This window comes from Cimex lectularius, unplaced genomic scaffold (genome assembly GCF_000648675.2).
Source record: "Cimex lectularius strain Harlan isolate CLEC.00 unplaced genomic scaffold, Clec_2.1 scaffold226, whole genome shotgun sequence".
In the NCBI taxonomy this organism is placed as follows: Eukaryota; Metazoa; Arthropoda; class Insecta; order Hemiptera; family Cimicidae; genus Cimex; species Cimex lectularius.
In genome coordinates this window covers 20,595-36,588 of record NW_019392846.1, presented here as the reverse complement: position 1 = coordinate 36,588, position 15,994 = coordinate 20,595, and the positions used below count along the sequence as shown (strand labels likewise).

The 15,994-nt window shown below is 34.4% G+C and overlaps 1 non-coding gene and 1 pseudogene across 1 annotated transcript; both read right to left on the bottom strand.

Moving 5' to 3' along the window:
- Nucleotides 1–985: 985 nt before the first annotated feature.
- On the bottom strand, nt 986–1,058 carry Trnag-acc. The gene has a single exon. It is a non-coding gene; the product is annotated as a tRNA-Gly (tRNA).
- Nucleotides 1,059–7,707: 6,649 nt separating this feature from the next.
- LOC106666939 lies at nt 7,708–10,307 on the bottom strand (annotated as a pseudogene).
- Nucleotides 10,308–15,994: the final 5,687 nt, after the last annotated feature.

The window sequence follows — 15,994 nt, the reverse complement described above, 5'->3', positions numbered from 1 at the left end:
ATTATGGTCTGAAGTAGTGCTGAATAAAGAAAGATTAAAAAAATTATCTGTAGAAAAGACAGGGCTAACATTTTATTTACTAGTTTATTTACTAGATGTAGATACATAACTTAGTATTTTATATTAGTAACTCGCAACACTATGTTAATTTACATTAATTTACCCTGAGAATTATAATTAAAAAATTCAACCCACCATACAAAGAAATGCAAGCAACCCCTTTGTCGTTTGATAGAAGAATGCCCTTAAGAATTTTTCTTGTGATTTTGATAATTCATAAAATAATTAGCTTTAGGCCGACCCTTATGAAAATACTGTTCATTTGCATAATTCGAGGATGCACGTAATTTCACATCGAATTCCCGAAAAAGAGCAGTTCCCACGATTTCCATATTTATACCATCCAACTCCTTATAAAACTCCTTCAACCGTAGTCCAAACTTCCTATAACACGTGCTCGAAATGAAAACCGCCCATTAAAGTTCAATAATTCCATTCCATTATTTTTCATCATCTATTACCGAATTACCGCCACCAGAAAATATGTGGGCATGTTATGCGCGAAAATGGGGAATTTCCTATAACGTCTACCTAAGTCATTCTCAACAGGATTGTAGGCCCAATTGTCATAAATTTACATCCAATCCGCACAAAATGACAGTTCTCCCATAACACGAAAACGAATGGAATATATCTAGCGATTTCTATAATTTATTTTGTTTTCATCGAATCACCATCTCCTGAATTTATGCTAACGCCCGACCCCGATGTAATTGCAAGGGAAAGCATATTCTTATTTTTCTGAAATGTGTGATATATAAGTAAATTACAATTTCACAGCTTCCCTACTACGAAAAAGGTTTTATATTTTTATTAGTAAATGGTTGAATTCAGATTGAATTCAAAGATATTAAAATAATACATCTTTCCTAGTGATTTGTATTTTTCAATTAATTAAGGTTTTTAGTTGAGATAAAAAAGTCAGTGTCACGAGCGGGATTCGAACCCACGATCTTCGGCTTGGTAGGCCGCTACTCTACCACTTGAGCAATCATGACTTCGATCCACTCGGATACTAACTTCCCATCTCAAACCTCTATTTGATTCTCGGCGACAAATGAAATGGCCACGGAAAGGTTTAGTGAAGATATCCTTCATTTTAACTTATTAAATTCACTAGTTTTTGTGGTCTGCTTGACCAATTAATATCTTTCAATTAATTAACGTTTTTAGTTGGGATATAATAATAGTAAGTTTTCAGTATCTAGCCGAAGATCGTGGGTTCGAATCCCGCTCGTGACACTGACTTTTTTTATCTCAACTAAAAACCTAATTAATTAAAGATATTAATTGGTCAAGCGGACCACAAAAATTAGTATAGTTATTTGTATTTGTAAATTTCTTAATATGAAATTCATTCAGTAAAAGTTGGAATTATTCTATAAAGTATTGTATTTTCAATATAGTGTAAGATTCCAATATTAATAAATCAAAAATAAGTCTACAAGGTTTCACTATTTTTCAACTGAGTGTTATATATTCTCTGTAATCAAATTTCTTATCTGAACCAGTTCATGTACTTTGTGCTTTTTAGAGGAAAATTCAATTGAATGAATTCGCTAATCGGTCTTTTGTAGGAAAACGAAAGTTAACGTAAATTGCGAACATTCTGCCTAGATTAGTTGGCAGAATTTCAATAGTTTCGTCATATTTCTCCTCCTCGACACGGCCGTTCAGACGATCAGTCCACACTTTATGCAAACCGTCCGACAAACTTCAATTTGTGTTTAATAAAGGCCATTTGTTTAAAAAATCGGCGATGGAGTTTTTACGCAGAAATCGATGAAAGTAGAAAGCTGATGATTAATTTTTCACACGCGATCATCAACTGTTTACGGTCCGCCAGTCACTTCAAACACATGTTTCATGCCCATCGTAAATTAAGACCGTGGAAAATAATACATCTTTCGACCGTAAAAAAGCTTCACGAATTATGTCTGTATATACTTGGCACCATTTGAAAAACCAAGGAAAAGTTCATAATCTTCTGTTCACCTGCATACATACATGCGTAATACCATTTCAGCGCATGCAAGAATAATTCCAATTTATTAAAGAAATTACTTTACTGTATTGTTTTTCTTTATTGTTTCGTTTAGAGCTTTTTTACTTTGTTTTTCCTCATCCCATTTCCTCGTGTTTTTTTTAAAGGGATATTAAATTTTTAATTGTTTATGGTATCGTTAATAATCGTCGTTAAAATATATGATGGACCTTCATTTCAATTAGTGATTATGAGTATCTAGGGGTCATCACACTCGTACAATCATTATTTACTATGGTATATTATTGATTCTTTTATAATTAAACTTGCAGTTATATTTTTTATAATCCCACCAAATGCTATTGTGCTAAAATTCACTAGTTTTCGTGGTCGGCTTGACCAAATAAATTCTTTTCAATTAATTAAGGTTTTTAGTTGAGATAAAAAAGTCAGTGTCACGAGCGTTTTGTCCCGCTTCAAGGAGCCAATTTGTCGTCGAGAATCCAATCCGATTACACGACATTTGAAAAATGACAAAAAGGAGGGAAAATTCAAAAGGTGGGGTTGCGATGGGAAATTAGTCCGAGTGGATCGAGGTCACGATAGCTCAAGTGGTAGAGCAGAGGTGTATCTAGCGGAAGGTCGTGGGTTCGAATCCCGCTCGTGACACTGACGTTTTAATTTCAACTAAAAACATTAATTAATTGAATTGTTCTAAAAAAATGGGGGAAATTTTTGGTTGACTAGCATTTTCTTTGAGATGAAACGGTGTTATACGATAGATCAATATTTTTTTAAATATATTTTATTAATTGTATTTGGCAAACGTTATTTAATATTTTTGTTTTAATCATGTCAATACGAGTTTGGACATCATGTCTAGCCCGAATTTATACAGGATTTTTTGTACAGATAATATTAAAATATGAATATCCATCTTTCTATATCCTTACCTTCTTATACCATAGAAAGGAGTAAATTTTTTGTTGAAATAAATTAACACAAGATACTTAGTAGAAATTAAGTAAAGTAGATTCATCAAGTTAAATGTTGAGAAGATGACCATGAGGTTTTGAATTTTGAACGTTGGGATAATCTATCAGGTAGATGTGGAAAATTTTAGAAGCACGAAATGTTAATAAACAATTAAATATTACTGTTCCATCTTTGAAAAACTTATCATTAGGAATAAACAAAATTTATTAAAAAAATAGTTTCCTGATATAAATCTCGCTTATCGAACCACAACCACATTAGGCGAATTACACTCTAATCTGAAAGATAAAATTGAAAAAAGGTAACTAATCTGGTCTCATAAATAGCACCATTGTGTAACAACTTTAATGTTATATATTATAGAGAAACAGGGCAGTCCTTAGACGGTAGGACATACCAAAATCAATATACTGTCAAATTTACTAAAGATTCCTATCTCCCCATAATTTAAAAGAAAGACAAATTTAATTTTGAATGGTTTAAAATTGTCAAAATAGAAAACCTAACAAAAAAACGTAAATTTATGGAAGTTTTATTCACAAAAAGAGATCCACACGCAGTATAAAAGAGATTATGAACTTATGACTGTTATGCAAGCTTACTCTGTAGAATATAATAACTTGTAATTAGAGTGATATACATGTACACATAATTGTTATAATACATAGTAGGTTGACACTGAAACAAAAACGCAGGTTAAAGTTTTATATAAAGCCACCAAATGTGACGAGCTAAGCACACGATGTGATATGTATATTAATTATTAATCCAAGTTTGGCCTGAAGTCCGCCGTCCCCTGATTAAATTAAAACTATATCCGTATGTAATTAAGTTTCCATAAATATCTTCCCAAACACACCCCAAATATAATTATCAGGCATAGATACAGTCTCATAACTTGTTCTGTGTCTATTCTTACCAACAGAAAATAAGAAATACAGCGGAGTTATGGCAAAACATGTTTCAACCTAAAACATGCTTTTTTGACTGAAAATCTCAATTAGGAATGAGTGTTAATTGTTGAGTATAGGACAGAGAACAGATTAAAGATTGGATGAAAATCAGTTACTGGTTAATTGATTGAGACAGTCACTTTATTAAGTAGAAAGTTCTTTACGCTGTATAAACTGAATGTTCTTAAAATTATAATATCCCTTTGTACCAATAACAAGTTTTTAAAAGTTTTAAAAAACCTAAAACTTTAACGCCGAGTAGATATATACAACTATTCAATCATTGATAGATATCTTTTCTTAGAACCAATTACACCACTAAATATTCCTCATTTTCCAATTAATTGTATATTTATAATAAAAGTGAACTACAAATGTCAAGAAAAGTTGAGCTATAAATTAACAAGTGTAGTAACATTAAATCAGTTACAATTTTACAATTATGTGATCGGTATATGTCAAAGTTGAGAGGGCCCCTTGTTTATACTTCTGAATCCAAATCAATCCTGCATAAATTTTACATAAATACAGACCCTGAGGAATGAGAAAATATGTCTCCGAAAGCTCGGACTTGAATGCCTCATTCAATTGACCAGTACCTGATTTTCTTATAAATTGTTAACGTAATAATTTTAAAAATTCTTGTTCCATCGAAACTGTTCGACTTCTAGGCAGAGTGCTCATCACTTCATCAGTGGGTGAAATTAGGTTATTGAATCTCGGATGTTTCACTCTCCCCGGACTTGACCTTTTACGGTTTTGTGTGGCTCAAATTTGCGGCCCTTGATTCGTTAGGGCATGCATGAAATTAAATATATGAGTAAATTTAGGAGTTTAATATTTCATTTGTATTGTATTATTTGTGTTTCTTTTTATTTATTTCTTATGTCTCTTTTTTCATTTATTTCCTAGCATATAATTATTATCTTCATAAATCCATTATATTTAGTGGACTATTGGCCAAATTACTTCTTTCAAATAATTAATCTTTTTATGTAAGGTTTTGGGTGAAATGAAAACGCTAGTGCCCCGAGCGGGATTCGAACTCACGATCATCAGCTAAATACTCCACTCGGACACCAACTCCCCATCACAACCTACAACCTTTCGAATTTTCCCTCCTTTTCGCCATTTTTCAAATGTCGTGTAATCCGGATTTGATTCTCGACGACATTTGGTCGAAGTTACGATAGCTCAAGTAGTAGAGCAGGGGCGTATTTAGCCAAAGGTCGTGGGTTCGAATCCCACCCTTGGCACTAGTTTTTTCATTTCAACCAAAACCTTACATAAAAAGATTATTTACAGACAGATTATTTGACAGAATTATTTATTATTTTACTTTATTCTGTTTTTTTTTTGTTTTTTTCTGATTGCTAAACCTACGACCTCTGGCAGATGGATCCAATATCCATGCCCATAAATGTTTTGAAAACACATTTGTCGTTTTCCTTAAGTTAGATAAAGCATTATTACAATTATTATTACTATGTTGTAATTTAAAGCGTTTTTATAGTTAGAATAGAATTTGTACTGTTGTTTTTCTACCCTTAGCTCGCCTGGAGGATTTCCATAAATTTGTCGAAACATACGCATAGTTAAAATGGTAGTTTTTATTTTATTTTCCACATATATCTGACCGATCATCCCAACCATCAAAATAGTTTAGATTCATCAAATATTTGTAGCAATACTTGTATAAGGTAATTATAATGTAAAGGAAAAAGTCTAACTTATTTTAAGTGCAATTCCAGGCGTTATTGATAGTTTGAAAAATAGTTTTTTGTTAGCGTAATTGTGATTATTGGATTACAGGACTATGAATTAATGTTGACCAGCTTAAGCCATTGTTATTTGCCTAATGAGAACGAAAAGTGGCCAGGATTACCACTTTCATTAAGTGACGAAGAAGTTATGCCATTGGATTATCGGGCTGGTGATAGTGGTTTTATAATACAAGCAACGCTGAACTCTTACAGTTAAATGATGAAACGTTATAATTTATGGAATGTTTTGTGAGAAATTTTTATTGAAGTGACCTGAAGCGGAAGAATTTATATCGACGAGAGGCGGCGTTTGCAAGGGTGGACATCTCGTCCCAATGTATAAGCGGATTTTCGTGTCCATTAACTTGTGACCATTTCATTCTGGGATGTTTCCCCACAAGAATGCATTTCGTAAATTATTGATACACTTCTGATTTTGCCAAACGGGAAAAATCCCGTAAATAGATTTCCATGGCGTTGAATAAATAGCTAATTTTTATGAAAATTGCCACCGTGTGCCAGAAGCCTGCAACTAATTTTCTATTATGGAGAATTAATTAACGCCTGGAGGTGACAGAGGGACCGGAGCGGTCGTCGCAACTGCCGCCTGGCCCTGACGTAAAAATCAACGAGGAAATTTTTTAAAATCAAATTTTTAAACTCGACCGACTGGAAGTGTGTTATTAATCGATTGGGAGCAGCGGTCTGGGCCAGATCGGCCAATATATAACAAATATATCCTAAATGAAGAATTAGATACGGGTCGACGATCACAGTTTGCCATGAATTTGATTGGAATTCCAACTATTTTAACTATGGTCTCACGTGAACACAAATTATCCATTACAAAAGATGTCAAACGGCAGGTGATAGTTTTTTATTTTTTATGCCTTCGATGGGAAATACACTGAATACGGACAAGGTCGAGAAAGATATACATAAACGAATTATTAAAAAAAAAGAATTTCCATTCAATCACTAAGTTTGGGAGCGATATTATGTAATATTTAATATACTCACTATGATAAAAAGAAAGCGAAGTAACTGGAAAGAACCTTTTATTATAACAAAAGTTCGTAGCACAAAATGAGTAAATATGAATTGTATATAGTTACAAAGTTAGTGCCCGAGGGGATCGAAGTCACGATAGCTCAAGTGATAGAATAGTGGCGTATCAAGCCGAAGGTCATGGGTTCGAATCCCGCTCGTGACAATGACTTTTTATCTCCTTAAAAACCTTAATTAATTGAATGTTATTAACTGGTCAAGCGGACCACGAAAAATAGTGAATTTAATTGTATATAGTATTTTACATCAATAACATAACTTTTTAGGTTTGATAAAGATCTCTAGGTTAAAAAATAATCTCCTTATAAAAACCTCATAAGAAGAATTTTCTTATTGTAAAGTTTTGGAAAGTTTGCACGATCGGTCAACCAATCAGTATACCATTTCCAGTATTAGTTCGTCCGCTTGTTGATTAAATTTGGGGCAAACTGCTGGAAATGTATTGCAATAACTGATTTAATAGTTATAAAGTTGTTCTGATGACATGACACCCGTTATAGTTAGTTCCATGCGTGGTAATGTCTAAAGTCTAAACGATAACAGAAAGTAGCTGCACTGTTTTATCCGGAAAACCCTCCGGTATTTTTGCCTGAACCAAGACCAAAGACTTCGCTTCCTTCCTGTTAGCTGGTAGTTCGTTCAGGTAATCGTTCAGATATAATGCAGAAAAATTTTACTTAGTTCGGCAAATATAACGTGTTATTTATTGAAATAAACAGTGCTCCACAATTGAGTCGTAATCACTAAATAGCTAGATGTGCTCCTATCTAATCTTTCTTCCCTACTTTTCTTTTCGCGATGTTTTTCATTTTGTCTCGTACTCGAGTTTTAATTTAGCATAGCCGCTGCTGAACGCAGTGAAGAGTGAGCTTGGCCTGGTCGTTCACGTAGACCTTACATCGGATCTTGCATGAACTTCTTGCAGAAATATTTCCTATACATCGCGCCTCGTGTCTGGCTGTTCCAACATTTCATCGCACTCATCCAAATGTTTCAGGATTTTGATTGAGTTTCTTGTTCCTGGCTACTGCCAGGATTCGGCCCGGCTATCTGGGACAATTGTTCTTTAAAACCTCCTCGTCTTTTGTTATAGAAAGACCACCGAAGAAGAATCCCACCACCTTAATGTGTGGCATATTTACAGAATCTAAGGAAGTCCTTATTGTTTTGAAAAGCGAGTTCTCGAGTATGGCACTTGATCAGAAGCACACCGACCTGATTCTCAGTGTGGTCCATCTGTTGCAGAGTTGTACGGACAAATACGGCTTACCCATATCAGATTCGGCCTGGCATAGGTTGTCCATATCGAGCACTGCCTGAGGTATACAGTCATGCTGATGAGATGTTCAAAGCCACAATCGACAATTGCTTTCAAGATTTCAGGTTTAAAGAGGAAGTCTCTGAAACCTGAGCTGTTGATGGAAACATACGCTCCTTTCACGTCTTTCCTTTGGTTCTCCCCGGCTCCTTCTGTCAACGACGGGTGTTCTACCAGATCATTTTTGTTTTTTCCTTTTCTGAAAAGCTTTGGAGACGGACGAATCTACTACTATTACTCAGAGTTGATGCAGCTAACAGAATGCAAAATTTCTTCCTTTTTTTATTGTATATTTCTCATTTGGACTATAAAAACGTTCCAACGTTGTTAAAGCTTAAGAAGCTTTTATAATCCAAAAAGCAAACTGATAACCTTTCTTTGTGAAGAAACATCAACTCTATTGTAGGGGAAAATGTAGAAACTAAGTTTAGGCACTGAGTAACCCACGGTAATTCAGGTAAATTGACATATAAACTGACCATGAGGTCCTTAATATTTCGGATTTAGTTTTATTTGCATTGTATTTTCATGTAGTTTTATATTTCCAATAGTTTAACAAACAGCTGATATTTGGTTATGTCATTCAACCCGGGTTACAACAGAAAGCCTCTAATTTCCGTCTATTTTAGCCCTCAGCGTCTGCAAATGTCGAGAAAATCAATGAGACGCTTAATGACCAGTCCAAATATAGCCGATCGAATACGCAAAAATCCCTCGGCCCGCCCAAACCGCAAAGGGCGTTGGCACGGAAAACCCCGCAAAACTTAAATTATTATCCTGCGTAAACGGTCAAGTGCCAAAACACGTGACGCCCACTGATGAAGAATAAACGGAGAAAGTGGAAGGACCCAGACATGATCGATAAAGGCTCCCGACTATTGCCCTTCGTAATAACTAAGTAAAGATAATTTGTTTTGGACAAATTTACGTTATGACATATGTTTACCGGAGCGCCTATAAATTTATTTGTAAATTTTTAAATAATTGAACTATTTTCTGGAGCTTTTGAGGACAAACGTAAGTTTTTTGGAATCTAGTTAACAGAATTGATCTTTTTGTTTATTATTAACAAATAGATAGCACATAATATATGAAATATTCTTTGGAACATAATTATAATTTTTTAAATTCAAAATATAACGTAATTTTAAAAGTATACAACACAAAGGAAAACTTGCACCTCAACTCATAGCTCGTTTTTTATAAACATATTTTCCAAAATTCAGATAGGACAAAATAATCAACAACCATTAAAAAAGAACATCCAATTTTACTCAATTTGTTTGAAGTGCTCTGAAGATAATGGTATCGAGAAAGAAAGCCAATTTTCACATTAGGCAAGGTCAAATACCCCTGTAAGACAAATCAAAAACGCTCCTCTTTCTAAAAAATATACTGCAGGAATCATGAACCAATTTAGTTAAAAAATTTATTTGCTTGAGTAACAACCACCAAGTCCTAAATCCTTAGGAATCGGAACGAATGAAATCTTCTCTAAAATGAAAACGCAGGTGTTAGTCGTCCCTTTTCAAAATCGAGACTGTTTTCATTTTAGCAGTTGCGAATGCGTAGGAAAATAAAATAAGAGAAACTTCGACGGAGGAACTGAATGAGTGAAGGGTTGAGAGGTCCCATACTGCCCGTGACAGCTGTCTTTTATTTTTATGCATTCCACAGCCTTTACAGTTATTACAGTCTTATCTGGTGAAATGGGGTCAGAAGAGGTTTTGTGGCAGATCCCCTAGGATGCGACATATTTCCCCCCTAACCGTTTTACTTCGACCAAATGGTAGTTTGTGAAATAACCGCCGCTAATGAGGTGAGACGGTCTAGGGATTTTTTCAACCGGGGAATCATTGTGATTTCCAGTGTTTGGAAGAAGGTCTTAAATGGATCACGGCCGGTGAAAAGGTGGAAGCGGAGTGGGGCCTGAAGACCTTGATCGGGATGGACCGGATACCGGCGGGAAGAGGTTACGTCATGGTGCAGGTGTAACTTTAACAGGTGCAACGACATCTGGCTCACCCTTCCTCAAACGAGATGCTAAGCAGACTCGCGGCACCCGACAAGACGGCACTTTCCAATGGGGAACTGAAGATTACGTTATTTTGTAGATCGGATATCGTTTTATGCGACGTCGACGTGGTGTCTTCTTTCCTAAACATTGTTTGTAGTACGTTCTATTATTACAAAATCACGAGATAATAAAATAACCTGCTTCACACATTATTACGAATCTCTTTTAAAATGTCTGACAAGAAAGATTTAATTTAAAAAAATATTCGATTATTGCGGTTTATTAATCATAGCATGGAATAAATAATATGATTTTTATTTCCACAAATGAATATATACAATTTTTTCATCATCTAACATTATAACATGAAAAAATTATTACAGTCAATAACAAATTAATTTAGTAACCCTGGTCGAAATAAAGCAAAGTAGCTTAAAACTTTAAAGCTCATATAATTTATTTCACAATGTTTGTTTTTAATTTATAGTGGTTCAATTCTCTATAAAACATAACCAATGACTGATAAAAATGGTACTATTCGTAGCAGTCAAAAATTCTACTGAAGACCTTCTTTCTATCGTCCCAAATTAACTATTATTAGTTCATTTATAATTTTAAGTACACTACCATTCTTGGTCCAATTGACCAAATATCATCTTTCAATTAATTAATATTTATGTAAGGTATTGGTTGGAATAAAAAAGTCAGTACCACGAACGGGATTCGAACCTACGACCTTCGGCTAACGATGCTAATTGAAAAATAGCAAAAAGAAGGGAAAAATCGAAAGGTTGGGTTGAGATGGGAAGTTGGTGTCCGAGTGAACGAAGTCACGATAGCTCAAATGGTAGAGCAGCGGCGTATTTAGTCGAAGGTCGTGGGTTCGAATCTCGCTCGTGACACTGACTTTTTTATCTCAACCAATACCTTACGTAAAGATTAATTAATTAAAGATATAGTTTTAAAGTTTTAATCTCGGTCAGTAAGATAGAGTTAATAGTTTAATATAAAAAAATTCAGTTTTCTAGAAATTACATGTGGTTTTTCCAAGTTTGTGGCTCTTGATTTAATATCTAATTTTGATCAAATATTTTATACCTTTTAACATGCACCTAAATGTGTAAACTTACATTATAGAGTACTATTTTATTTTTTGTTACATACATATAGCCTGAATTATATTTACCAACTACTATAAAGCATTATTAATGTCAGTTGTGTTGAGCTACTTAGCATGGTACAATATAATTTCAAAAAAAGGTTCTTTTTGGAGGTTAACTTTTGAAGAACTATGTATTAGGTTATTTTATAGCTTTCAAATATAACATCTATATAATAAATTAATTTTAATAATAAATTTGCTTTTTTTTTAAGATTGGTCATAAATAAAAGTGGTAATGACCATTTTTATGTCTTTACGTAAGAAATAAAACAGATTTTAATAGGGTAATTTTATTTTGAGATAAATTTTTTTAACGATTTTGGAAGTTTGCGATAAAACTTTGGTTATGTAGTTTTTTTTTTTTTTTTTTTTGAAAATTCAATAGAGAAAGCGCAATGATAAGGTTGACCGTTATCGTGATGCTGAAAAAATCTCGGTTTACTAATTTAATTTTAAATTTGGTCGTTACCAATTTTAGTTTGCCTATTCTCGCTGGGTTGGACTGATAGGGGATTTCGTCATCTTCAGAGTGCGATTTCTGTGAAGTCAAGTACCACATAACTAATTCAGGTTCAATTGTTAATGTCATAATTTTCTACTGTAAAAAATGTGTGAAAAAAACAAAAGCAAAGCCAAGTTTGTATTAAAAATGAATCAATGGAATAATTTATACTTAGTACTAATAAAAAGAAGGTAGTGTTTTCTCCCATTTTTACATAAAACAATGCATCGTCCTAAGGAGTTAAAAACGAGAGTAAAATGTAAATTTTAAATGTGTCAAATAAAGTATAAAATCGAAGATGGTTTAAGATTTAAAAGTCATTGGCCTTTGAAAAGACTGAAGTGGGCATAACACATTTTCTTTCGGCCCACGCACAGGGCTGCTCTGATCGCAAGCAGCCGATAAACAAATCTACGAAAATATATAATATATTATAATTTGATACTTAAAGCAAATATTTTATATAAAAATATATTTTTATTATACATATGATGATGAATTTCAAGTTCGTTGAAGAGTTGAATGAATAATTTTAAAAAACGCAAATACTCGATTGTGGCATGTAATATGGTTTGTGTGGGATTGTTATCAGCGGTTTGGCCTTCATTGCTGATTTCTAGGTGTGTCAAACTGGACTTTAAGCTTTCACCACCTGTGTATGAACGTCACTCATGTTGAAAAATCTTAAAGCTGGAGAAAATCGTACCATTCAGAGGCTGGCAACTATGATCCAGATGTTACTTTTTAGTCGAGGCGCGACTGTCCAAGCGTGAATAGGCGGACCGGAAATCATGAGTTCAAACTGCTTACAACAGTTTATCAACTCACCACAACCGTGCATAATAATTTCATATTACAAGAGAAGCAAAAAGCATGACATATAGACAGACGGTACTAAGCCTGACGGGTCAATTGATTGGTCCCTTCCTAAGGGAAAGGAGGGGGTGTTTCCTCACATATAGAATTGTCTATACTGTGTGGTGTGTGCGTAAATGAATTTATATGTGTTTATGTGTGTATATGTCTATGAAAGTTATAAGTATATATATAATTGTGTGCGTATGTGATTATTGGGAGGACCATCGGCGAAATATCGACTACCCCAATATTGATAGTCCCGTGGGGAAAAAAAATTTAACAAACAACTAGTAGTATAAATCAAGAAATGATGGTTTTCACGAACTCTTTGATGCTGTGCCGTGTTTTATGAAAGAGTTCCAAAGATAAAAAATAAATAAATTACATTCTCGCTGGTTACAATCAGAACGTTGAAAAATATTACGGACAAAATAAAATTCGTAAGCGTTCTTTGTTTGCGTACAAACTACGAAGAGTTTCCGCATGATTAGCCCCTTGGATAACAAGCGTGAGGCGAAATGGAAAGAGACGTAGGAAATTTTCTTTTGGTACACATCGAGCTAATAGGGCTCCCTTCAAAGGGATTCCATCACAAATACGAACTGCGCTTTATACATTTACCAAATATAAGGGAAAAATTCTTTTCTCGTTATATTCTCCACCATTCGTGGCTGACAAAAAGGGCATAGGACAATACAGGGCCAAAGGTCAAACCCGGCCCGTAAACTTAACGAATTCTCGAAACGTCTCCGGCAGAATTTCCTAAGGCTAATTTGCCGAGCGTGTATCGTTTTGAAAGGGATCCTCGAGTCGGTAGCATGTTGGAGGAGCAGTCGACAGGGCGGCGGTTAACCGCGGATGGAGAAAAACCAGAGCAAAGGGTGACCAAAGCAGGACGGTCTCGCGGTTTTACATTTTATTCCTTCTCCCAAGAGTCGATCCTTTGTCACCGGCTGCGAGCATAAATCATACCAACAGTTGGACGATTATTCAACCGGCGATTAGGGAATTTTCAAATTATCTGAGCTAGAGCGGTCATCCTTGTTTTTTTTTGTTTTATTCAATTTGGTGTCGTTTACACACAGACCTCTCACTCAGAAGAAATGTGGCTTTACATAAATTATAACTATTCTAAAACATAGCAAATGAAAAAAAATGTATATATGAGCAATACTAGTATCAAAGATAATTAGGTTCAACATTCTCATAATAGCCAACGATAATGGCAGATTTCCATTCAAAGATAGAAAAAGGATTAAAGAAGAAACCTTTAAAACATCTTTTAACCTTGTTATTTATTTAATAGTTAAATATTGAAACCTTTTCTAGTATTAAAAAGTGGTTTGGGGACTCTATAGATACATAACAAAGGGTTCACTAAGCAGAAAAAAATAAGATCCGTGTTTGGAAAATGAAATTCAATAGTAGACCGTACTCTCTAACAAATTTAAAAAAACTTTGTTGAAGCGGAAAATGTACGCAAAAAGAGTTTAACTTCTTATGTTGATACTTTACCGAGTATATATATTTTCTCCATTTTATTAAATCTTTCTGCTTCAAAATGGCACTCTTTTGATGCTCGAGTTCAATCGGTTACATTTAATAGTCTCCCCCTATAATTCATTCGGATCGAATTCTTTCTTCTATGCCAGTATATCCAACATGGCGCAGCGGAGCATTTATTTATTAAGCGTATTAGCATAAAATTTAGCCGGGAGTGGTAGGGTGGAATTACTTTGGCGCAGTGAAAATTGCCAAGGTAATTCTCTCGTTCCGTATTTACCCACTCTCGAGGTAAAGAGGTAAGAGAAAGAGAATAAAGACGGGGGTGGGGTAAAGAGATATGTGTTCCAGGGTAAATATAGTTACAATGTAAACGAGTAAGAAGAAAGGGCTTGGTTATTGTTCTCCGCGAAAGAAAAAATATTGTTGAACCCCTTCTATCTGCAACCTTTTCTAAGTTGGCAAAATAGGCTTATCTGGAATTTTTGCTGACACGCGCTTAAGCGTGGATGCGCTGTGCATTTATTTTTTTTTCTCTTTTCATTCTCCAGAACTGTCCCCGTGATTGTTACTTCTCGATTGTTAACAACAAAACAAGTTCGCATTTAACTCCCGCCTATGTGTCGTTGAAAAAGGTTAAAATTTTCATCTCAAATAGTTGGACGTTGTGTCGATACTAAGCATACAATTTATGTCATTGTCAAACCAATTACCAAATAGAAGTTTAACTAGTTACTCTACAAAAAGTGTAAAAGTAAAATGTCTCTTTCTGTCCTTCCAGCATATAGCAAAAATAAATAAACGTGGTACGGTTAAAAAAGGGCTGAGAAAGACAAAGATATGATGTAGATGAATAGGGAGGGAGAGGGAGAGAGCGAGCGAGAGAGAGAGAGTGTGTGTGAGAGAGAGAGAGTGTGTGAGAGAGAGAGAAAGAAAAAGAGAGAGAGAAAGGGGGAGAGAAAGAGTGTGAGAGAGAGAGAAAAAGAGAGAGAGAGAAAGGGGAGAAAGAGAAAGGGGGAGAGGGAGAGAGAGGGAGCGAGGAAGGGAGAGGAAGAAAGAGAGAGAGAGAAAGACAAACGAAGAAGTGGGTTATTGCTTTTTCCGGTCAAATATGAAGTTTTTTTAATTTAAAATTACCCTATTAAAAATTGAAATTAACCATTTTTATTTACAAATTAATCTTTTTAACCTTCAAATTAACCTTTTTTAATTAAAGATGGTAATCTATATTCATATGATTTTTATGTACAATTATTTTATACACTGAGAGGCAAAAAGGTGGCCACCATTAATATTTTAAATTTCCTCTATAATCCTTCACTGATTATTATACAACAATATTTGGTCTGTTTTAAAGGTGGTCAATTGGATTTTGTAAATAATTCTTTGAATAGTCAACCTCTTCTGTTAGTTTTCTGTAAAGTTTCTTTCTAACGTTCCGGTGGTTTGATTTCAAAGTGTTTGTTTTGGTCATACTCAACACGACACACAAAAATGGCACAATTATGCAGAATACAAACACTTTGAATTCTGAAGATGATCTCAATAAAGATCGAAACGTTGGCACGATAAAGAAAATGTTTTTCTGAAACCTACGTCACACCAGACCGCATCTCACGATTTCCGAATAATCATCGACTAACACACGCAATATGAAATCTTTTTTGTGTTCGAAATTACACTATTCATAACTACCTACACATCCGGTTTGCACATGAACGAATAAAAACCCGCTATGATCGATAAAACCCCACGTCATTTTCACTCAGGAGTTACATTTTTAATAATAGCAGCCATCTGATTGTCTACC